The sequence below is a fragment of the Nicotiana tomentosiformis genome, chromosome 7, assembly GCF_000390325.3.
Source record: "Nicotiana tomentosiformis chromosome 7, ASM39032v3, whole genome shotgun sequence".
In the NCBI taxonomy this organism is placed as follows: domain Eukaryota; kingdom Viridiplantae; phylum Streptophyta; class Magnoliopsida; order Solanales; family Solanaceae; genus Nicotiana; species Nicotiana tomentosiformis.
Genome location: NC_090818.1, coordinates 39,216,225 through 39,243,103, shown reverse-complemented (window position 1 = coordinate 39,243,103; position 26,879 = coordinate 39,216,225). Strand labels below are relative to the sequence as shown.

The following is a 26,879-nucleotide window of genomic DNA, read 5'->3' as shown; positions in this document are numbered from 1 at the left end:
TGCGACTTACAGTTTAGGCTCATGCGTCAAGGAGCATTGCGACATGCATGGACTCTTCGATTTTAGTTTCTGATGAATACTTTCCCCCATTCTCGGCATCGTCTACTTATTTTTCGTCGTGAGTCTCAAAGACAGACAACTTTTGATCTCCATGTGTAGCCATACTCAATTCCATATCATATACACGGTTGGGCAACTTTTCAAAAGTTTTAAACTTTATACCTTGCAAGATGTAGCGAAGGCCCCAATGCATACCTTAGATGCACATTTCGATGCCAAAAATTTCGCTAAGACGATCTTTGCAGTTGAGGCTTAAACCCCTCCAGCGATTGATGAATTCGATAACTGGCTCCTCCTTCTGTTGGCGGGAATTTGTTAGTTCAATCATGCTCACAATGCGCCTTGTGCTATAGAAGCGATTGAGAAATTTTTGCTCGAGTTGTTCCCAACTATTAATGGAACCAGGTTCAAGATCTGTGTACCAATCGAAAGCATTTTCTTTAAGAGATCGAACAAACTGCTTGACAAGGCGATCATCATAAGTTCCAGCATCATTGCACGTCTTGACGAAGGGTGTAACATGTTGCTTGGGATTCCCTTTACCATCGAATTGTTGAAGCTTAGGAGGTTGATATCCGCTTGGCATCTTCAAGTTATCAATCCTTTGTGTGTATGTCTTTGCGTATGTAAGGAATGATTTAGGCGAAGGATCGATTTTATCTTTGATGGCCCCTATGAAAAAGTCTTTCAATTGCTCAACATGAATCTTTCCATTAGAAGAGACTTGGAGCTCTTTGGTCATTGTTACTAGCTTTGCAGAGGACTCTCCCTTTTCTTGAATTTCTGGAAGCTTCATAGGTGCTTGGCTTGATTTTTCCTCCGTCATACTCTCCACCTTATTCATCAACTTGGAAAGTTTATCATCTTGATATTTCATGTATTTTGTCAGGCCTTCAACTGCTTTTGTCAAATTTGCAAGTTGTTTTTCTATGGTAGAAGCTTCAATCATCGTCGTTTGCATGACCAACACAGAGGACGAAGAATGGTATGGATCATCACTTGGATAGAGAGCAGATTGTGGAGTGAAATGAGGAAAGACTGGAGAAAATGGGCTGGTCAACACATCATCATCTTTCTGCATGAAAGTATTGTGGGACTGGCAATGACATTCTTTTGAAAGGCTAAATCATGCCAAAGTTCGTTCAACCACCTCAGCGATGTTGATCCCTTCTTCTAGCATGTACGAAGAGGATCTTACTTCTTTTGGAGAAGATGAACCAAAAACATGAGTTGTGGACGATACTTCAAGCATTTGTTGTCCTAGCATCTTGGCGTTTCTTCTTTTGATTTGGCTAACAATCTCCATGGCAACTTCCAATCCGCTTTTGGAGTGAGATCTAGGGTTGATTTTCATTAAGATCATCTTGGTGTTCTTAAACTTCGAAGAGAAGAGATGAGAGGTAGAGATCGTCCCACTGGGCATGCCAAAATTTGTAACAACTAAATTTCGCTCCTGAAAAATAATAATCAAGACAAGAAATGTAGCAACAAATATTATATTCGATTTTAAGTAATGGGGTTACAATCTCTAAAATATCATAAATCTAAGAGATGTAGTCCTCTAATTCTTCTCCTCACGAACGATGGTTCAAGAGCTTGAAAGCTTGATCTTGATCTTGAACTTGACGGACTTTAGATTCGTAGCACGTCACGAACAATTTGAAGGTCGTCACGAACCAGAATTTGGTGTTGGGTTATCACGAACGGAAGATTTGAAGTCGTCCGCCTATGATTTGAGTTTGCCTTTGGTATTTGACCATAGACGACGATTGCAGATGTGGACGGAGACCTTGATACTTTTCTTTAGAGCTTCTTTAGCCTTTCCTTCTGCTTACTTGATTCTTGTACTTTCAGCCTTGTGATTTCTTTCCCCTTCAAATGAGGGGTGTGGCCTCTTTATATAGACACGTGGTGGAGTAGCCACCAAGAAAGCCCTCATGGATCATTGGGCTTGGGGCTTTATATGGGTCGATCCATTTAGTAGCCCAATAAAATAGGTTAGTCCAATAGTATTGGACTTTTATTTAAATCAATTTAATTAGATTTAAATAAATAACCCAATTATACTAGTCCAAAATATTTGGTTGGACCAATATATGGTAAAATCCAAATTTATTATGGATTTAAACTTAGAAAATTTTAACCGTCTACAAGTACAATTGTTGAAACATATATACTCGTATTGACCTTTTAAAAAAATATATATGATTCCGTTTTTCCAAAATTCACTTTTGGTACTGCAATGATTAGTAGTGTTAGTAAAAAAGACATTTAAAAGATAGGTAATGAGTATCTTAGACAAATGTTCTTATAAATAATGGTATAAAATGTCTTTTAAAAGAGTCCAGTAACTTTAAAAGATAAGTATGAACAGAGAATATCAACGTCTATTTTTTCAATCATGTCATACGCAATTACATCTGACTTTTGCTCTTGGACTTAACCCCCAATTAATAGTATAGAGTAATCTGTACGACTCCTTATACTTTTTAGGCTCAGCTTATCAGGGATGGACCATGTTAGGCGCATTAAATTGATTGACTAATTAACAATGCCTTAAGTTTGGATCAGAAAGTTGATAGGAAAACAAAAAAGAAAAGTTATAGATGTGTGGTCTATTTTCCTAGCATGAAAAGGACATCATAAAAAGGTAGATGAATTGAATTATGCACCTCGCTAGTTTATACTCTAGCGTCACATCTTATAATGTTCTAATTTTTCCACATGACTTTGAGATCTAACAATAACAACAATAATAATGAGTAAGTCTTAATTTCCAGAAAATTGAAGTTGGTTATATAAATTTTAACTATCTATATAGCTCAAAATATTACTTGCATAAAAGACTTGTAAATTGTAAATTGGGCACACTTAAACTTGCTGCCTTGGGTTCTCAAGCAACTCAATCGAATAAGAGAATACCAATAGCTAAGGTTTTATTTGTACTGTCAGTGTATATATATATATATATATATATATATATATATATATATATATATATATATATATATATATATTAATTACACACATGCAATTGCATGTAACAGTTAAATATGAGTATTATGTATGGGATAAAATTGGGGATAAAGTTACCCCAATTTCCCGATGAAGAAACAAGAGACAACGTGGTTCAACGCAGTTTCGGGTAAAGTCGAGGGCTCCCACAGATCAGAGCCCGGGAGGACGAATGGCGCACCAAGAATCGGACATGGCCAAACATGTAAAGAATCGAGCTCGAGCAAATAAAGAATCGAGGTTAAAAGGAAGACGGTAAGAGAGGACGGACGAGGGGCCAAAATATCCGCCATCAACCGGATATTATGGCGCAAATCTCGCCCGATATCAACTGCGAATCATGATTTACCAGAAGAGAAGGATTTTTACCTTATTTAGACTTGTACTAGGATTGAAACTCCTCTACTTTATAAAGGGGAGAACCTTTTCATTTTTCAACCAATGTTGGTACGCATATCAAAGCAATAAAGTTTATTTTTGTCTTTTAACTAATGTTCAAAGTGTTCTTCAGCTATTCATTTCTTTAGTTGCAACCGAGCTCATTTAGAGGGCTCGATCGAAACCAGTTTCAACGTTCAAACTTAAAGCCAAGCTTAATTGTTCCATCACGTTTGGATTGTTCCGTTTCCCTTTGATTTAACTATTTGTTATTCTTCGATCATTCGTGTTAAATTAAATCATGTATCCTTAAATTGCGTATACATTTTATTGTTACTCATTTTAAGGGTAAACTGTTTGGCGCCCGCCGTGGGGCTAAGGATAATAGTGATGATTTAATATGAATCTCTATAACACACCCTATTTTACACATTCTCTTTGAAGTTTGATTTAAGGTCTATTCAACATGTCAAATTCTTAGTCTGCTCACTTGAACGTTGACGCTGAGTCAAGCCACCACGATGAAAATAATAACGTGGTACTAAGCAATGGCGTGCCCCCTGTTGACCCTATTGGCGCTCCAATCGTTGACCCAGTCGACGCCAATTCACAAGTTGCTATCAACATCAACCTACCAACTGATCACGAAAATAGCATTCACGGGGCACCCCAGCCATCGGCTCGAGAAGCGCCCAAAGGGGGAGGTGATGGAGTTAGCTTACGTTTGGTTTTTAAAATACTACAAGCTCAGCAAATGGCAATAGCACAACTGCAGAGTCAAAATCACGCACAGAACACGGCCCAACCCGAGCGGGTTGGAGAAGATGCTCAGAGAGATGAACGAATTGTCATAGAACCAGATGGGTTAGGACCCGGGGAAACTTTCGAGGTGATGAAAATACTCGAAGCACTAACAAAACAAGTGGAGTCCGGTGAAAAAAAATGATAGAGGCAAATGACAAGAAGGTGGAGACTTACAATTCAAGGGTCGATCAGATTCCGGGAGCGCCTCCGATATTGAAAGGACCGGATTCCAAAAGTTCATTCAGAAACCTTTTCCTCGAGTGTGGCACCGAAGCCAATTCCGAAAAGGTTCCAAATACCTAATATTCCCAAATATAATGAAACCACAGATCCAAACGAGCATGTGACCTCCTACACGTGAGCAATAAAGGGCAATGACCTCGAGGACGACGAGATTGAGTCGGTGTTGCTGAAGAAATTTGGAGAAACCTTATCCAAATGAGCGATAATATGGTACCATAACTTACCTTTAAAGTCTATTGATTCGTTTCCTATGCTTGCAGATGTCTTCATTAAAGCCCATGACGGCACTATCAAAGTTGAGACAAGGAAATCAGACCTGTTCAAAGTCAAGCAAAAGGACAACGAGATGCTTAGGGAGTTCATGTCAAGGTTCCAGATGGAAAAAATGGACCTGCCCCCGGTTGCAGATGATTGGGCCATTCAGACGTTTACTAAAGGACTCAACCCTTGAAGTTGTGTTGCATATCAACAATTGAAGCAAAACTTGGTAGAGTATCATGCGGTTACTTCGTCCGACATTCACAACAGGTACCCGTCAAAGATCAGAGTCGAGGACGACCATCTAGGAGCTCCCCCGGGGTCTATTTACCCCAATAGAGTGAACAACAGGTCTAAAAGAATTATGGATCAGGATCTGAGGCCACCCCGAGATCGATACCAGCAATACAACTCAGATAGAAGGGGAAACGAACCCAATCTCCACCCTACTAGAAACGATAGGAGAAGTGACCAGGGTCCAATCAACCGAGGTTTGGTGAGTAGAAACGGTTTCAACGGATCACTCGGGGGTAGAGAAGCCCCGAGACTATCAGAATATAACTTTAACGTGGATGCAACTAGTATAGTGTCGGCCATCAATCGCATCAAGGAGACTAAATGACCAAGGCTACTCCAGTTTGATCCCGCACAGAGGGATCACAACTTGATATACAAATATCATGGTATTCACGGTCACAGGACCGAGGATTGTCGACATCTAAAGGAAGATGTGGCTCGTCTATTCAACAATGGACATCTTCGGGAATTCCTAAATGAGCGAGCCAAAAATTGTTTAAAAAATAGGAACGCCAACAAACATATTGAGCATGAAGAATCTCAACATGTGATCAATATGATCATCGGGGAGTAGATGTCCTACACGGGCCAATGATAAAACACACCAAAGTTTCTATCACAAGAGAAAAACACACTCGAGACTATGTTCCAAAGGTGTCCATCTCGTTCAGTGATGAGGACGTCGGGGGCATCATTCAACCTTACAACAATGCATTGGTAATACCCGTACTTATTAATAAATATCGAGTTAAGGGTGTGCTAATTTATCCAAGTAGTTTGGCCAACATCATCCAATGGAGAGTCGTGGAACAACTGGGTTATTAGACCAAATCGTACAGGTAGTTCGAGTATTGAACGGGTTCAACATGGCGTACGAAACAACAAAGGGTGAAATCACCCTACCTGTCAACACAGTCGGGATCAACCAGGAAATAAAATTTTATGTAATAGAGGGGGACATGAGATAAAAACGCCTTGTTCAGGAGACCATGGGTCCACATCATGAGGGCAATGCCTTCGACCTTGCATCAGGCATTGAAGTTTCCAACTTAAAGCGGATATCAAAACGGTCTATGGGGAACAAACAACCGCAAAAAAAAATGTTCTCTATCTAGGAAGTGATCCAAGTGCCCGCAATCACGACATCAAAAGGTGAGGGGCTGGTCGAAGAGAAAGGCAACAAATAGCAATCACTGATTCCGACACCGATCGATCCGGAGAAATAGGAGGAAACCAATGAACGAGGAAGACAATTTCGGGATCCCGAGATCATTCGTAGCACCCGATGACACCGATGCATCCAAGATGACGATCGAGGAACTAGAACAAGTCATACTGATTGAGCGCCTACCAAACAGAAAGGTATACCTGGGCACTCCCTGCTTCATTACATCGAACATTTTTTACATGTATTTTTTGTGGTTTTTGTTCATGATGGTGTGCACTCCCTGCTTCATCGCTTATTCCCTGTGTGGGTTTGTGGTTTGGCTTTTTCCGTCTTGCAAAAGTTATTGTCTTCCATCCGTCCTTGTCTTCTTTAGGATTATGCATTTCTGAGCATTCAAGTACTTCTTGTGATGATGTTGTTGCAACTTGTCTAAACTTGTAATTTTTAGAAATGTGACCAATCCTACCACATATTGTACACAAAGTTCCTTCTCTTTCATAAATCACTGCCTGTTTATGATCTCCGATGATGACTGATGTTTCCACCGGGATTTCAAGTGAGACTTGGATACAGATGCGTGTATACCTTTATGTCCGAGCGGAGGATATGCTTGAATTAATTTTTAGTAGTTTCCCAAGCTTTCTCCCAACTTTTTCCATAATTTCTTTATCATAGAAGTATGTTGGTAATTGTGGCAGATGGATCCAAATGGCCGTGGAAGATAGTGTAGCTTCTTGTGGGACGAATTTTGGTTCCCATTTACGTACTGATTGGAAGTTCCTAGAAATGAATCATGGGTCTATGTATAGTTCCTTAGCCATATTCTCCTCTAAACCAAACTTGACAATGAAGAAATCCCATCCTAGGTCAATCAAGATTAACTGTTCAGATAGTTTCCAGAGGTCAGTTAGTTTAGATCGGAGTTAATGGTAGTATAGGCATTTATTGTCTTCATGAGATACGGCAATTGAGCCATCAATACATTTCCCTTATCATCTTTGATGTTTGGGGAGGGTGCCTCTTCGTAATATTCTGTTTGGCTTACTACCTGTTTATCTAGTAACATTTCATTGTAGGAGTGTGTTGGTGTTTCTTCCACGTCCCTATGGTTGTTTTTATCTGATGAGATAATTGGTGGTGTAGTGTTTGTGTACATGTAGGTATTCTAGAGGGAGGGAAGATCTTCTCTCACTAGAGTTCTATTTTTGGTTAGGATATACCTCAACATTCACACAACAGAAATGATACTTAAATTTGTTTATTGCAAGCGAAACTATATTTCACAAGTTTCAGATCCGCATTAACCGGCAATACCATTACACAAATATCTGGTTTTTTGTGGGTTTGCAATAAAATAATACGTTCTTAGGTCCATAATAAGTGACTTTTTGGCCTTTGACACATCCCTTGAGAAAATACAAACTCCTAGAGAAAAATGGTATTTTGACTATATACCCTATTTAACCCTTGATTAAAATTTGCATATTGTTAACTTGACACTTTAAAATATGTAAATAAGGGTAAATTTTGAAAAAATAAAATTAATGCCTTCTTGATAATATAAAATGACATTTATTTTGGACCAAAGTAAAGAAGCAAAAAGGTCGTTTATTATGGACCAGAGGAAGTAATAAAAACTTTGCGCAATATTTACGTTAAACCTATGAATATAAGATATGTGTTTTTTCATACAAACATTTATCATTTTACAATAGTTAGATTATATGTATTTTCACTTATATTTGTAACAATTAAGATTAATTAATTTCTTGGTTTAATGTGTTAGGATCGGGAACTCGGGTAGTGCGAAATTTAGCCAAACAACGGTATAATGACAATAACAAAGGCAGTGGAAGTTGATAACGACGACAATTAAAGCAGATAAAGAAGACACCAATTTAACGTGGTTCGGTCAGTGTGACCTACGTCCACTAGCGAATATGAGCAATTTCACTATACCAATAAGAGTACAAAATTAGAGTAAATACTCTAATTAATCCCAAATACCCTAAGAGAATAACCTCACAATATCACTCCAAAGAAAGGGTTCACACAAGTGCTTCCCAATACTAACTCTCATACAAAACACTCTTAATAAAGGGGGAAAGGAAGAAACAAGAAATGAAGACTCAAGTCTTGTTGGTGTGTCTAAAATGAACTAATGGCCTTCCCTTTTATAGGCAAAAAAATTTTGGTCTTTTTGGTGTAAAAGAAGAGATACAACTTGTGCAAATGATGTCCACCACAAAATGTAATATTTTTGGGTCCCAAAGAATATTGCCAACAAAGTCTACACTTTGCAAAAATGCTTATTTGAGATGGACTCCATTAGCCAAAATATTGGCCATAATTACAAATCTTCACCTTGGCCTAATTTTGGCTGATATAGTAAGTTTGCTCCACCTTCTCCGCAAAAGCCCCAATGGGCATATGTCAAAATTTAATGCCATCAAAATCAGACAAGTTATCTGATACCAAAATTGTAGTAGAGCCTATAACAGTGGAGCCCAATAAAGTATACAACGAACCAGATCTGTGTGCTTTCATGATCACAAGAGCATCTTGAAAAATCTTTAGAACTCCACCTTCACCAGTGAAGTTGTACCCAAGGGATTCTAAAGTGCCCAAAGAGATGAGATTTTTCTTCAACTCAGGAATATATCTAACATCGGTGAGAGTTCTCACCACACCATCGTGCATTCTAATACGAATTGTACCTTTGCCATTAACGTTACAAGTAACATTGTTACCCAGTTGGACAACTCCACCTGCAACTGAATCATATGTAGAAAATAAGTCCCTGCTAGGACACATATGATATGAACAACCGTTGCTAAAACTATAGCTCCCTCAATCTCATCAGTTGCTACACTAGCTTCGGCGGTGTCAGTATTCTTGTGCTCATTTTTTCTTTCTTCATGTTTTTCTTTATTTTTTATTTTATAGCATTCAGAGATAATGTGAACTTTCTTATGACAATAGCGACACTCTAAATTATTGTATCTGGATATAGAGTCGGATTTTCCCCGAACAAACAAGCCAATTTCCACTTGAGTTCCACTAGCTTCCCAGTAATATCACTATCTATCTGTTCTTTTGATTTTAAGATAGATTTAATATCCGTATAAGAGATATTATCCTTTGCATAAAGCATAGTATCTCTTATATGCTTAAAAGATGGGGGTAGAGAACAAAGCAGTAACACAGCTTGATTCTCATCTTTAATTTCAGCATCTATATTACTAAAATCTATAAGAATGGAATCAAAGTTGTCAAGAAGATAGAGAATAGAGGTACCATCACCCATACGAATAGTATAAAACTTCTGCTTACGGTAAAGTCTATTTTTCACCGTCCTCTTCATATATAGGGTTTTCAATTTTTTTCCACATGCCTTTGGCTGTGATTTCTACAGAAACTTCACGTAAAACCTCATTTGAGAGATTTAAGATGATACCTGATTTTGCCTTTTTATCTATGATGGCAAACTCATCTTCATTCATTTTATCCGCTTTTTTTTCCTTTCCTTGCAACGCCAAATCTAAGCCATCCTGAATTAGGATAACTTACATCTTTAACTGCCACATTCCGAAGTTTGCATTTCAGTCAAATTTCTTAACATAGGTCTTTGTTAGAGTCATTTTGGCTATTAAAACTAACCCGGTTAGATCCGGCTCTGATACCAATTTGTTAGGATCGGGAACCCGGGTAGTGCAGAATTTAGTCAAACAACGGTATAATGACAATAACAAATACAATGGAAGTTGATAACGATGACAATTAAAGCAGATAAACAATACACCAATTTAACGTGGTTCGGTCAGTGTGACCTACGTCTACAAGCGGAGATGAACAATTTTACTATACCAATAAGAGTACAAAAGAGAGTACAAAATTAGAGTAAATACTCTAATTAATCTCAAATACCCTAAGAGAATAACCTCACAATATCACTCCAAAGAAAGGGTTCACACAAGTGCTTCCCAACACTAACTCTCATACAAAATACTCTTAATAAAGGGGGAAAGGAAAAAACAAGAAATGAAGACTCAAGTCTTGTTGGTGTGTCTAAAATGAACTAATGGCCTTCCCTTTTATAGGCAAAAAAGTTTTGGTCTTTTTGGTGTAAAAGAAGAGATACAACTTGTGCAAATAATGTCCACCACAAAATGCAATATTTTTGGGTCCCAAAGAATATTGCCAACAAAGTCTACACTTTGCAAAAATGCTTATTTGAGATGGACTCCATTAACCAAAATATTGGCCATAATTACAAATCTTCACCTTGGCCTAATTTTGGCTGATATAGTAAGTTTGCTCCACCTTCTCCGCAAAAGCCCCAATGGGCATATGTCAAAATTTAATGCCATCAAAATCACACAAGTTATCTGATACCAAAATTGTAGTAGAGCCTATAACAGTGGAGCCCAATAAAGTATACAACGAACCAGATCTGTGTGCTTTCATGATCACAAGAGCATCTTGAAAAATCTTTAGAACTCCACCTTCACCAGTGAAGTTGTACTCAAGGGATTCTAAAGTGCCCAAAGAGATGAAATTTTTCTTCAACTCAGGAATATATCTAACATCGGTGAGAGTTCTCACCACACCATCGTGCATTCTAATACGAATTGTACCTTTGCAATTAACGTTACAAGTAACATTGTTACCCAGTTGGACAACTCCACCTGCAACTGAATCCTATGTAGAAAATAAGTCCCTGCTAGGACACATATGATATGAATAACCGGAATCTAAAATTCACTCATTGTCTAATCTGAAACTAGTTTCAGTTGCTAAAACTATAGCTCCCTCAATCTCATCAGTTGCTATACTAGTTTCGGCGGTGTCAGTATTTTTGTGCTCATTTTTTCTTTCTTTATATTTTTCTTTATTTTTTATTTTATAGCATTCAGAGATAATGTGAACTTTCTTATGACAATAGCGACACTCTAAATTGTTGTATCTGGATATGGAGTCGGATTTTCCCAGAACAAACAAGCTAACTTCCACTTGAGTTCCACTAGCTTCCTAGTAATATCACTATCTATCTGTTCTTTTGATTTTAAGATAGATTTAATATCCTTATAAGAGATATTATCCTTTGCATAAAGCATATTATCTCTTATATGCTTAAAAGATAGGGGTAGAGAACAAAGCATTAACACAGCTTGATCCTCATCTTTAATTTCAGCATCTATATTACTAAAATCTATAAGAATGGAATCAAAGTTGTCAAGATGATAGAGAATAGAGGTACCATCACCCATACGAATAGTATAAAACTTCTGCTTAAGGTAAAGTCTATTTTTCACCGTCCTCTTCATATATAAGATTTTTAATTTTTTTCCACATGCCTTTGGCTGTGATTTCTATAGAAACTTCACGTAAAACCTCATTTGAGAGATTTAAGATGATACCTGATTTTGCCTTTTTATCTATGATGGCAAACTCATCTTCATTCATTTTATCCGCCTTTTTCTCCTTTCCTTGCAACGCCAAATCTAAGCCATCCTGAATTAGGATAACTTACATCTTTAATTGCCACATTCCGAAGTTTGCATTTCAGTCAAATTTCTTAACATAGGTCTTTGTTAGAGTCATTTTGGCTATTAAAACTAACCCGGTTAGATCCGGCTCTGATACCAATTTGTTAGGATCGGAAACCCGGGTAGTGCAGAATTTAGTCAAACAACGGTATAATGACAATAACAAATACAATGGAAGTTGATAACGACGATAATTAAAGCAGATAAACAATACACCAATTTAACGTGGTTCGGTCAGTGTGACCTACGTCTACAAGCGGAGATGAGCAATTTTACTATACCAATAAGAGTACAAAAGAGAGTACAAAATTAGAGTAAATACTCTAATTAATCTAAAATACCCTAAGAGAATAACCTCACAATATCACTCCAAAGAAAGGGTTCACACAAGTGCTTCCCAACACTAACTCTCATACAAAACACTCTTAATAAAGGGGGAAAGGAAAAAACAAGAAATGAAGACTCAAGTCTTGTTGGTGTGTCTAAAATGAACTAATGGCCTTCCCTTTTATAGGCAAAAAAGTTTTGGTCTCTTTGGTGTAAAAGACGAGATACAACTTGTGCAAATGATGTCCACCACACAATGCAATATTTTTGGGTCCCAAAGAATATTGCCAATAAAGTCTACACTTTGCAAAAATGCTTATTTGAGATGGACTCCATTAGCCAAAATATTGGCCATAATTACAAATCTTCACCTTGGCCTAATTTTGGCTGATATAGTAAGTTTGCTCCACCTTCTCCGCAAAAGCCCCAATGGGCATATGTCAAAATTTAATGCCATCAAAATTAGATAAGTTGTCTGATACCAAAATTGTAGTAGGGCCTATAACAGTGGAGCCCAATAAAGTATATAACGAATCAGATCTGTGTGCTTTCATGATCACAAGAGCATCTTGAAAAATCTTTAGAACTCCACCTTCACTAGTGAAGTTGTACCCAAGGGATTCTAAAGTGCCCAAAGAGATGAAATTTTTCTTCAACTCAGAAATATATCTAACATCGGTGAGAGTTCTCACCACACCATCGTGCATTCTAATACGAATTGTACCTTTGCCATTAACGTTACAAGTAACATTGTTACCCAGTTGGACAACTCCACCTGCAACTGAATCATATGTAGAAAATAAGTCCCTGCTAGGACACATATGATATGAACAACCGGAATCTAAAATTCACTCATTGTCTAATCTGAAACTAGTTTCAGTTGCTAAAACTATAGCTCCCTCAATCTCATCAGTTGCTATACTAGCTTCAGCGGTGTCAGTATTTTTGTGCTCATTTTTTCTTTCTTTATGTTTTTCTTTATTTTTCATTTTATAGCATTCAGAGATAATGTGACCTTTCTTATGACAATAGCGACACTCTAAATTATTGTATATGGATATGGAGTCAGATTTTCTCCGAACAAACAAGCCAACTTCCACTTGAGTTCCACTAGCTTCCCAGTAATATCATTATCTATCTGTTCTTTTGATTTTAAGATAGATTTAATAACCTTATAAGAGATATTATCCTTTGCATAAAGCATAGTATCTCTTATATGCTTAAAAGATGGGGATAGAGAACAAAGCAGTAACACAACTGGATCCCTGAAAAATCACACAAAAAGAAGGTTCTTATTTTTCTATCGAAAATATAAAAAGATTTAAATTCAGATTTTAGGGATTAGTGAAGAATTCGCCAAAGAACCCAAGGAAAAAAGGAACTTCCGTTACCGGGAATCGAACCCGGGTCTCCTGGGTGAAAGCCAGATATCCTAACCGCTGGACGATAACGGATTATGTGTATTGTCTCTAAGTTATTTTAATTAGTCAACAAAACTGCATAGACCTCACCTTTTACCGGATAGTGAGATATAAGATGGTTTGGAAAATATTTGACTGGCAAGAATCAATGATCTTGGGGCGATATAATAAATCAATTGTCAATATCTTATCACTGGTTTAGATCTAAGCTATTAACTTGATTGGACAAGATATTAATTCTAGTAAATAACTGATGAGGGGCAATAACCATATTATTTATTAGTTACTTGAATAATCATCATTAGTAACCACCAAGTGCACATTGCATCATTGGAGTGCGTCTCCCTTGAAACTAGTAAATAAAGAGGTAGTAGTAGTAGTACAAAAATTACTCATGTCTCATTAGTCATTACCCAAATTTGTTGCCTATAAATGTGCTATAATCATGTACAAGGAAGGACAATAAATATATATATATATATATATATATATATATATATATATATATATATATATATATATATATATTGTACTTTCCTTCAAGTTAGGTTAGGAGTTCGACTCTGAATTCGACCTGTATTTTTACTTAATATTTTCGTCTTTAGTTGTTTTACAAATAATGCTAAAAAATCGAACCTAGGACATATTTAAGGGCGAGTGCAAACCGAACCATATCAACAAAAGTGGTACCTTCACCCATACGAATAGTATAAAACTTCTGCTTAAGGTAAAGTCTATTTTTCATCGTCCTCTTCATATATAAGGTTTTCAATTTTTTTCCACATGCCTTTGGCTGTGATTTCTACAGAAACTTCACGTAAAACCTCATTTGAGGGATTTAAGATGATACCTGATTTTGCCTTTTTATCTATGATGGCAAACTCATCTTCATTCATTTTATCCGCCTTTTTCTCCTTTCCTTGCAACGCCAAATCTAAGCCATCCTGAATTAGGATTTTAATGAGGCTATTATAATTTTAAAAGGTGTAAATCTATTGAGCCGAATTATAATTATATGCTTGAATTAAGTTTTATTATTATAATTTGAATTTTATTTCTTTTAAAGTATAGTGTCAATGATTTGTTCACGTATTCACCTTTTGAATGTCCATATGAAAATCCCGCGTACACCCTAGTCATGTTGATTCGTATCATGGGTAAAGTGACAATCAATATTGGTATGTTTAGTTCTATTATGGTACACTACTTTAAGGCATGAGAAGAGCAACTTGATTATCGTAATAAAGTTTTGGTGACAAAGGCTTCAAACCAACTTAAGCTAAAAGGGAATGATCAACTTAGACAGGGCATAGCTATACTCAAATTCTACTCTAGATTACATCTTTAATTGCCACATTCCGAAGTTTGCATTTCAGTCAAATTTCTTAACATAGGTCTTTGTTAGAGTCATTCTGGCTATTAAAACTAACCCGGTTAGATCCGGCTCTGATACCAATTTGTTAGGATCGGGAACCCGGGTAATGCAGAATTTAGTCAAACAACGGTATAATGACAATAACAAATACAATGGAAGTTGATAATGACGACAATTAAAGCAGATAAACAATACACCAATTTAACGTGGTTCGGTCAGTGTGACCTACGTCTACAAGCGGAGATGAATAATTTTACTATACCAATAAGAGTACAAAAGAGAGTACAAAATTAGAGTACATACTCTAATTAATCTCAAATACCCTAAGAGAATAACCTCACAATATCACTCCAAAGAAATGGTTCACACAAGTGCTTCCCAACACTAACTCTCATACAAAACACTCTTAATAAATGGGGAAAGGAAAAAACAAGAAATGAAGACTCAAGTCTTGTTGGTGTGTCTAAAATGAACTAATGGCCTTTCCTTATATAGGCAAAAAAGTTTTGGTCTTTTTGGTGTAAAAGAAGAGATACAACTTGTGCAAATGATGTCCACCACACAATGCAATATTTTTGGGTCCCAAAAAATATTGCCAACAAAGTCTACACTTTGCAAAAATGCTTATTTGAGATGGACTTCATTAGCCAAAATATTGGCCATAATTACAAATCTTCACCTTGGCCTAATTTTGGCTGATATAGTAAGTTTGCTCCACCTTCTCCGCAAAAGCCCCAATGGGCATATGTCAAAATTTAATGCCATCAAAATCAGACAAGTTATCTGATACCAAAATTGTAGTAGGGCCTATAACAGTGGAGCTCAATAAAGTATACAACGAATCAGATCTGTGTGCTTTCATGATCACAAGAGCATCTTGAAAAATCTTTAGAACTCCACCTTCACTAGTGAAGTTGTACCCAAGGGATTCTAAAGTGCCCAAAGAGATGAAATTTTTCTTCAACTCAGAAATATATCTAACATCGGTGAGAGTTCTCACCACACCATCGTGCATTCTAATACGAATTGTACCTTTGCCATTAACGTTACAAGTAACATTGTTACCCAGTTGGACAACTCCACCTGCAACTGAATCATATGTAGAAAATAAGTCCCTGCTAGGACACATATGATATGAACAACCGGAATCTAAAATTCACTCATTATCTAATCTGAAACTAGTTTCAGTTGCTAAAACTATAGCTCCCTCAATCTCATCAATTGCTATACTAGCTTCAGCGGTGTCAGTATTTTTGTGCTCATTTTTTCTTTCTTTATGTTTTTCTTTATTTTTCATTTTATAGCATTCAGAGATAATGTGACCTTTCTTATGACAATAGCGACACTCTAAATTATTGTATCTGGATATGGAGTCGGATTTTCCCCGAACAAACAAGCCAACTTCCACTTGAGTTCCACTAGCTTCCCAGTAATATCACTATCTATCTGTTCTTTTGATTTTAAGATAGATTTAATATCCTTATAAGAGATGTTATCCTTTGTATAAAGCATAGTATCTCTTATATGCTTAAAAGATGGGGGTAGAGAACAAAGCAGTAACACAGCTTGATCCTCATCTTTAATTTCAGCATCTATATTACTAAAATCTATAAGAATGGAATCAAAGTTGTCAAGATGATAGAGAATAGAGGTACCTTCACCCATACGAATAGTATAAAACTTCTACTTAAGGTAAAGTCTATTTTTCATCGTCCTCTTCATATATAAGGTTTTTAATTTTTTTCCACATGCCTTTGGCTGTGATTTCTACAGAAACTTTACGTAAAACCTCATTTGAGAGATTTAAGATGATACCTGATTTTGCCTTTTTATCTATGATGGCAAACTCATCTTCATTCATTTTATCCGCCTTTTTCTCCTTTCCTTGCAACGCCAAATCTAAGCCATCCTGAATTAGGATAACTTACATCTTTAATTGCCACATTCCGAAGTTTGCATTTCAGTCAAATTTCTTAACATAGGTCTTTGTTAGAGTCATTTTGGCTATTAAAACTAACCCGGTTAGATCCGGCTCTGATACCAATTTGTTAGGATCGGGAACCCGGGTAGTGCAGAATTTAGTCAAACAACGGTATAATGACAATAACAAATACAATGGAAGTTGATAACGACGACAATTAAAGCAGATAAACAATACACCAATTTAACGTGGTTCAATCAGTGTGACCTACGTCTACAAGCGGAGATGAGTAATTTTACTATACCAATAAGAGTACAAAAGAGAGTACAAAATTAGAGTAAATACTCTAATTAATCTCAAATACCCTAAGAGAATAACCTCACAATATCACTCCAAAGAAAGGGTTCACACAAGTGCTTCCCAACACTAACTCTCATACAAAACACTCTTAATAAAGGGGGAAAGGAAGAAACAAGAAATGAAGACTCAAGTCTTGTTGGTGTGTCTAAAATGAACTAATGGCCTTCCCTTTTATAGGCAAAAAAATTTTGGTCTCTTTGGTGTAAAAGAAGAGATACAACTTGTGCAAATGATGTCCACCACACAATGCAATATTTTTGGGTCCCAAAAAATATTGCCAACAAAGTCTACACTTTGCAAAAATGCTTATTTGAGATGGACTCCATTAGCCAAAATATTGGCCATAATTACGTAATGTAAGCATCAAATACGTAATAAAAATAAGAGCGTTGTGCGCCATATGTACTGAGATTGTTCGGGAGACCTTTGTATAGGTTGGGTTGCTGGATACGGGATCCTCGTAGTAGGCTGTGAGAAATGTCAATTGCGAGCTCTAGCAGATGTCCCATCTTTAATTTCAGCATCTATATTACTAAAATCTATAAGAATGGAATCAAAGTTGTCAAGATGATAGAGGAGTCAATTCTCAATGCGATGCATCCGTGAAATGGAATATTTGAAAATTAGAGTTGTATTTCGACATGAATATAATTTTGGGTTATTTTTGAATTTTTGTGAGTGATCTGAGTGAAAATTTTGAAAAACAGCATTTTGGAATTTTTTAAATTTTCGAAAAATTTCAAAATTCATCTTTAAGTGAAAATTGAAAATTTTATGGCCAAACACTGATTTCGAAAAAAAAGTGAATTTGTTTTTGAAAAAAAAGTGAAAAAATTTTAATGGCCAAACGGGCTCCTAGTAGAACTAACTGAACTTTTTTAAGGGAGGAAATTAAGGCTTGGAAAAGAATATTTTCGGGATCAATCGTTTAAAGTTGCTAAAAGGAGAAAACATTAAAATTCCCAAACGAAAAACTGCATTCATGAATCCAGATATCATCATTTCTTTATATGGATTTAGTTTATTTGTTGTAGGAAGATTACTTGATTGAAGATCAAATTGAATATTTGAATTGACATAGCAATTATCATGTTGGAGACATAATTAAGTAAATAAAAGGTTAATAAAAATGTGTATTGTCGGTTTTTTCTTTTGGTTTGCCTTTTCTCAGACGATCTTTAGTATTTTTTTAAACTATTTCATATTGATCCAGCAGCAGCAAGATAATGTTTTCTTGGTTTTTTTTGTAGAGGAGTCAGAATCAGATGTGGGACTCTAGCGCAGTGAACATTCCAGCGAGTGTAAATGTATTCAGGGATATGATAAAATAATATTTGACCTAAATATATAGTACAATATAATTTTTGTTGAAGAATGCTCAACTGGCCACCCTTAGCCGACTATAGCTCTGCCCCTGCTGTAATCCCACATCATAATCTCATATGATAAAGACGCGCTGTAAATCTTGTTGCTCTTATCTCTCAAATCAAATGAACTCTTGACACTAAAACCATGTTGAAGCATGTATCTAAGTCTGAATAAACTCTACTAACATATTGTACAAGACACCTTTCACAAGTACCAAATTATAGCTTGTGGAAAATAAGTGGAGCACCATATTGAGGCTGAACGGTTAATATGGACTGAGGGGCATGTGCATAAGACGGAGACAGTTCAAAAGAGAAGCGTTGCAGGATCATAGACAGAGCCATCTTTGCTTCTAACATGGCAAAATTTTGTCCAATACATATTCTAGGACCCCAGCCAAATGGAAAATATGTAAGTTGACCCTTTGTTGCACTTGACAATCCTTCTCTAAATCTCTCTGGTTTGAACTCCTTTGCATCTTCACCCCATATCTCTTCATCATGATGCAACAAAATCATTGGCAAAGAGACTAGGACACCAGCTGGTAGAGATAGTTCTCCTAATACAATGTCTTCATTACACCGGCGGGTAAGTGTTATTAGTGAGGGATATAGCCTTAAAGACTCGTACATGATCATTGTCACCTGCAACAATTTATAACGCTCCTCCATTAGTTATAATTAGTATGAACAAGACATGTAAAAAGTCCGTAGATTCTTGAAGCTAAACTAATTCCTATAGGTGGACTACTCCTCTAGCTTGTAACCAATATAGAGAGAAGTTTTGAAAATGAGATAATCCCCACTGTTGAAGACATAATTAATTAATTAAAAGTATGCTTTCTCTAATAGCTTAAACTTATAGCTAAGATGGTCACATAATTCAATATGGTGTCAGAGCAAGCATAAAAAAATTCACACACGCTTGGAAAAGAGTCACCTTTCCTAAGGAAACCATGGCATCTTCTAGTCCAGTATCAAATATTAGTATCAAAGCTCTAGTCTTTTCAAATTAAAGCACTCAAGCAATAGCAATAACAATCAGAGTTCATACCCATGGCATAGAAATTGAACCAACCAACTAGAGTACTTACAACTTTTAGATGATTTAATTCATCAAAATCTGGTTTCCGACTCCCAAAGACATGCAAGACTTCTTCTCTGGCCCGTGTCTGCCAATCTTGATACCTGCTCAACAACACTAGAGACCATAGGAGCAACACTGATGTAACTTGCATTCTTCAATGACATCTTCAATGCTCATTCCAAAATCCTTGTTTCCGCGCTGTTCAATTTCTTTAAAATTTGATTCCAGCAATATGCCCAATAGATCCTCATTATTGGTGTCCCCTGCTTTCATTGCCTTCAATCTTTTATCAATAATACCTTTAATTGACGCTCGAACCTCCTTTTTTATTTCCTTCATTCTTCTATTCCTCTTTGTTGGCAAAAATCTTTGAAGTAGTTATATAAACCAGAAAATCAGAAGGCATTAGATAAGAAAGATGAAGGGAAAGCGATGTGCATTAACAAATTATCATGCATTCACTAGAGTCAGAATTAATTAATCAAGTTGAATTTCCTTCTCTGGCAAAGCAATTTACCTCCTTCCTGGGATATAAACAGAGCGGAAAGCTTCCACAAGATGCTGAGCTTGTTCCTTTTGAAGTTCAAAAATCTTTCTACCTTCTTCATAACTACTGCCAAAAGCTGTCCGAGAGATCACATCGCAACTCAATTGCTCAAGGTGAGGCCATACATCTATCTCATGTGAGCCTTCAGCTGAAACAATGTCTTCCCATTTGCTCAGCATCTCACTACAGCTCAAGCGAAAAGCTGGAAGCATATGCTGTCCGAGAAATGGTGAAAGAGGAAAAATGTCAATGACATGACACTTCTACAGAATTACAGAATACAACGTGGTACCATCACCATCTAGTGTAAGTTGCTGGTTCAATAAAAAAAAAGAGTGTTCAAATAACAATTAAGGTGAAGCAAGCTTAGGATGATGAATCCCTTTATAATAAACATATCCATTTTGTTGTAATCCATCCAAGATATTAACACACGAATGTAAACATAGACCAAGGAACTTACGCAAAAGAATCTTGACAAATTACAACCATAAAATTTTTCTCTTCTCTTCTAACACAAGCTAGGTAGCAGAAAGCACTCGAGGTAGTCATATGCACGCCCAGATTAGAAGAAAAGGAAGGGAAGTTAAAGCGGAAAGAAATCTTTAGCCGGAACAGTAGCCAGAGAAGCAACAACAAGCATTTTATCTATTGGTGGATGAAGAATCGTGAACATGATAATTCTTGGTTGAACATATTCCAAGAAAAAAGATACTTGCGAGAAGACGAGCACTGAATGTAGTAGCTATGGACAATTTAATCAGAATTTATTTTAGCTAGCATGAATGGAAAAAAATGATTTTCTCAATCATGAAGTGGAAGGAAGAAGAGAGGAAGGAAAGCAGTGACAAAACCTTTAGCTTCTCTAGATGGAAAGCGGGATAGATGATTTTTCTATGTTTGGCCCATTTGTCTTCCTCATAGGTTGCTAATCCTTGTACCAATAGTGTTGCTAATGGATTTCCACCGGGCTTTTGATAAAGATAGATTTTGGAGAGTACTTCCTTTATAAGCTCAGGATCCATGATCAATACTAGTGGTCTTGGACCGAACCATATAAAGGATCTTTTTCCTGCAAGCAGTTTCAAGATTAACTACTACAAATTTGGAAATGAACATTTATACAACAACAAAAAAAAGACACGAACAGAGTCTTCAAAGGACAAAAGAAAGTAGGAGAAGAAGGCTCGTTACAAGTTCATCAAATTAGATGCTCTAAAAAAACAATAAAGGGCAGCTCGGTGCACAAAGCATCCCGTGTTCATGCAGGGTTCGGGAAAGGGCCGCACCCCAAAGGGTGTGATGTAGGCCTCCTACCCTGATGTAAGCATCAGTGGCATATTCCATGACTCAAACCCGTGACCTATAGGTCGCACGGAGACAACTTGACCGTTGCTCCAAGGCTCCCCTTCAGCTCCAAAAAACAATAATGTACAATTTTCTATTAAATCAGCTTCATTAAACACAATTCACAATGAATGCTTGAATACAACCACAAACCAATTTGATAATCCAAAAGCAAATAGGCAACATCTAAGGTGGACGAGAGAATGATTTTCCTTCCAAACGAAGGTAAATGATTAACTTCTTTTAAAGAGATTTACATAATTTATTCTGAAAAAGTTAAAACAAAACTACATACACACTACAAAATTTTCCTACACATGAAGGCCAGGAATTGAGTAAAATCATGCAAGTCATTTTCTTCTTTCAAGGTTAGTGCCTAAAAACAAAGTTGAGGAGGTTAACTAAAAGAAAAAACTTTTGAGTACACACTATAGATGTTATGGAGACAAACTTTACTTTACCCCTAACAAAATGCAAGTCTTTGAGATGAAACATGGTTTTCTTTTTAATACAACTAAAATAAACTTGACTTCAAAATCTTGACCAACTCTTTATCAGAGGTGAGTTGGAAAAACTAATCAGAAACAAAAATTTCAGTACAAGAAATGTATAAGGGATTTGTGAATGGACTTTTAGTTATATCCACTTAATAAGTAGTATAAAGATTGAACAGGAGCCTTGCTCTCGCAAAAATAAAGGGTAATCTTATGGCCTAGCGGAGCTTAGTGCACCTTTTTTTTTAAGTAGTATAAAGATTAATGTATTTTAACAACTATAGTAGGCCAGTTACCATTTACCTATAATTACCTAAGAACTGACATTATTTTGTAAATATTTGTATCTTTGTTAAAAACATACCATATTTCTTGATGGTTTCAAGAAAGAAAGGCATCATTCGTGGTGCTACATCATCAGACAGACTCATAGGCTTTGAGTATGCTTCCTTAATCATCCCAGAAAACTCTTTCATGTCCCCATACAAAACCTTGTAAGAATTCCCTTTCAAACCTTGTTTTCTCAACAACTTCTCTAATTTCTTTGGTCTGAACCAAACCCAATTCAGCACTCTCCATAGACACACCAACAGAGTAATTACTATGGCAGCACAAGATACTTTTACTATCATTTCAACTGTTTCCATTTTCACTCACTAGGTTTGTCCCAGTAATTCTTCCCTACGTCCCTCCATATCATATCTACCATTTTCGTGGGGAAGAAAACAAAATGAAGTCGTCATCAATGACGAGCAAAGGCAAATATCTGAGGTTTAACGTGTGAGTACGGATCTGACTATTATAATTTATAGCCACACATTTCATCTACTATGATTTTTTCTTCTTCTTCTTCTACAAAACACCATATGTGGCTACATTTAATTTATCTATAATTTATCTATCTAAAATAGTAAAAGCATGAACCCCTAATTTTAAATTACTTAAATGTCCTTTCTAAATACCTAATTTCCGTAATTATTAGAAGGAAAAAACGTTATATAAACAGACACAATTAGGGGTGGACGTTCAGGCAATTCAAATTGAATATGAGAATTTCGGTTTAGATTTTTGGTTTTCGGATTAAAGATATGAAAATTCAAATCCAATCCAAATAAGTTCGGATTGGATCGAATTTTTTAAGTTCGGTTTCAGATTAATGGGTTTGCATATTATTGATTTTCGATTTTGAGCGTATAAGTTGAGATGTTTCTACTTTTTGCAAAAATGAATATTCAAATGAAGTACTCATGTTAAATTGCCTGAAAAGTTCCTCATTATTGCCGCAATCATCCAAATAAAGTATTCATGTAATGGAGTTATTATTTTAAAATATACAACAGAGACATTAATACGATCGATAAGAGATAGCAATAGTAAAATCATTTCCAAATAGAAAATATTCTGACAGTAACTTAGTAATTAATATTGAATATATGAGATAATATCTAATGGGTAGGGTGTTGAACTTATTACTATTGGCATGTGAATAATTGACTAAATATAAAGTATAAAAATTTCGAATTTTCGGATATCCAAAAATTCGAAGTACCAAATCCAATATCCAATATCCAATTTCTAATTTCCAATCTAAAATTCAAAAATTTTAAAAATTAAATCCAAAATCTAAACCGTAATCCGAAAATCCAAACCAAAAATCTAAAAAATTCGAATTTCGGTTTGGATTTCGGATTTGCTCAAATTATGCCTACCCCTAGACACAATGCTTCAGACTTTTGTTTAGAAGAAACATGCCAACGTTTCGCAGCCTATTTTAAAGTAAATGACGGGATTGAAATTTTGGCAACGAATGTAACGACCCGACCGGTCGTTTTGAGCATTTGCACTTCGCTCGGTGGTTTGAGGGCATGAGTAACTCTGTATGATGTATTATGATTTGTGTGTATCGTCGGTTTTGGTTTTCAGGTGATTCAGAATTGATTTGGAAGAATGATTCTCAACTAGGAAGCTTTAAGTTGGAAGAGTTTGACTTTTGAGTATTTAACCTTCGATCGGAGTTTTGATGGTTCCGTTAGGTCCGGATGATGATTTTGGACTTGGGCGTATGCCCGAATTTGCATTTGGATATTTCTACAAGGTTTCGGCACTAATTGGCGAAAGTTAGCAATTTGTAGGTTTAGAATATTCATAAGTTTGTTCGGGAGTTGACTTTGATGATATTGGGTCCGGATTTTGGTTCTGGAAATTAGAATATTTTTATTATGTCATTTAGGACTTGTGTTCAAAATTTGACTTCATTCCGAGTAAGGTTCGACACGAATTTTGGAAGTTGAAAGGTCAAAAGTTTATTTAAGCTCGATTTGAGGTGCAATTCGTGGTTTTGATATTGTTATGAAGGATTTGAGGCCTCGAGTAGGTCTGTGTTATGTTATGAGACTTGTTAACATGTTCGTACATGGTTTCGACGGGCTTGAGCGTGTTTCGGATTGATTTCGGACCATTTTCTTCATATTTGCGTTGCTGGTTTCTTCTAGTGTCTAGTGCCCCAATTGTCCTTATGATCGCGAAGGTGGAGGTGCGATCGCGTAGAAGAAAAATATGGAGTTGGGCACTTTCTTCATCATGGTCACGATTGGATGACCGCATTCGCGTAGGGTTGTGTTGGTTACTGTTCGCGTTCGCATGCAGGGCACCACGATAGCGTAGAGCAGAGATGGGGAGCTAGGAGTTGGTGAGTTTTCCTCCCCATTCGCGGAGAGTTGTCATCTGTGGGCATTGCATTCGCATGAGTAAGATTGCGAACGCGTAGTGCATTTTCAGGGGCAATGCATTTTCTTCTTCGCGATCGCGATAGTATTTCCGCGATCGTGACTCATTGTGTCGTCAAGTGATTATAAGTACTCTATTTTTAGGGGTTTCAACTATTTTTGCATATTTGGAGCTATGAAGCTTAGATTTGAGATTATTTTTTAGGCGATTTTCACCATACAGATTGGGGTAAGTGTTCTCTACCCGGTTTTGATTATATTTCATGAATCTATCTTCGTATATAGCATTTGGATTATGAATTTCAAAGAGGAATTTGGGGGTTTTGTCTAAAATTTCATAAGGTGAATTTTTTAGTTTTGTACATCGATTCGGAGTCGGATTTGAGTGAAACTAGTATGGTTGGACTCGTAATTGAATGTGTTGCCAGATTTTGTGAGTTCTGCCGGGTTCAGAGGTGCGGGCTTGGGTTTGACATTTTGGTTGACTTTGGGCTTTTGATTAACGATTCGACCTTTATCGATTGGGTTGGTTTTCTTTAGCATTATTTGATGTTCTTGAGTAACTTTTGGCTAGTCTCGATCCGTTCAGAGGTCGGTACGCGCGGGATGGCATTTCTAGAGTATTGTTTGGCTTGCTCGATATTGGATTCGACTTGTTCGAGAAAAGTCACAATTCTAAACTTAGTGTTGAGGGTATGAACCCCTGAATATACATGTTATGTGTTTGGTGTTGAGGTGACACACATGCTAGATGATGGACGTGTAGGCGTGCACCGTATGAATTATGACTCGGTTGATTATGTGGTATTATGTAGTGACCTAATCTTGTTTCTATCCATGAAATTTCTACGTGCTAGAATACTTGAGCCGTGATCCATGTTAGAAACTATGTTTAAGTTATATGCTTATCCTGTTGGGACCTACTGAGGTCATTTCTGTTGTTGTGTTATTTGCTTAAATAGCAATTATATACTCGGTCATACTCTTTCATTTGCATATCATTTCTCAGTCTCTATTAACATTTGTTGTCACATCATGTTATCATTGTTTGGGCTAAATGGCATGAGATTTGTGAGGCGGAGAGACTGGAGAGGATGATGACTGAGTGAGGCTGATGGCCTGATTGTGAGTGATATTTATAGGATCGGGCTGCACGCCATAACGGGCTTTATTGATTCATGATGGGATCGGGCTGCACGCCGCAGCATGCCATGATTGGATTATATTAGCGCTTGGGCAGGATCCGCCCCTTCAGAGTCTGACATACCAGCAGTGAGTGCAGGTACCTACTAAGTGTGAGTGCCGAGTGATTGAGAGTCTTGAGTGATTGAGCATGATGGGTGAAGTTGAATAATCCGAGAGCATGAGCACATGAGTTTATCACTACAGTACATTACATTTGACATGCGTACTTCGCATGTAGGCATAGAGATGCATTTCCTCATGATGTACGATATTGTGACATTTATGACTTCACATGCACATTGACATGTAAGCATAGAGATGCATTTTCCTCATGCTATCTGATAATGAAACATGTTATCAGTTGTTGAAAGTTTTTGGGAAAAATAAAGTTTTCTGATATACTCATATTTTGGTGATTCAGTGAAAGATTTGGGCTTTTACTGTTATATGTGGGAAGCATGCTTATTTTCCGTAACTTTGAACGAGTTGAGCATTATATCTTTGAGTATTACTTGTACTATTTTCATTATATTGTTACGAGTTGTTCTTGGCTATTGGTGTTGTACTCTGACCGTTTTCCACGCTTGTCACTACTTTCAACCTAAGATTAGGTTTGTTACTTATTGAGTACATGAGATCGATTGTACTCATAATATAATTTTGCACCCTACGTGCATATTTTGGAGCTGATGTTGCTGTGTATGGAGGGAGCTGGCATTGAAGATGTGCCTGCATTCCGGTTGTAGCTGCCTCTTGTTCATGGTAGCTTTAGATTTATAAAAATCTGTTTATGTACATTTCGAACATATGATGCATTTATTTCATACTAGGTTTGTAAACTCTAAATCTTAGAAGCTTATGATTTGTACTAGCAATCCTTGAGATTTTTGTATAGAAGTTTAGTTATATTATCATTATTTCTCTCAGTAATCTCATTTGAATTGGATTAT

The 26,879-nt window shown here is 36.5% G+C and overlaps 1 non-coding gene and 1 pseudogene across 1 annotated transcript; both read right to left on the bottom strand.

Moving 5' to 3' along the window:
* Window positions 1–13,481: 13,481 nt before the first annotated feature.
* On the bottom strand, window positions 13,482–13,553 carry TRNAE-UUC (transfer RNA glutamic acid (anticodon UUC)). Its single transcript has one exon. It is a non-coding gene; the product is annotated as a tRNA-Glu (tRNA).
* Window positions 13,554–18,466: 4,913 nt separating this feature from the next.
* On the bottom strand, window positions 18,467–22,782 carry LOC104120399 (cytochrome P450 CYP72A219-like; annotated as a pseudogene).
* Window positions 22,783–26,879: the final 4,097 nt, after the last annotated feature.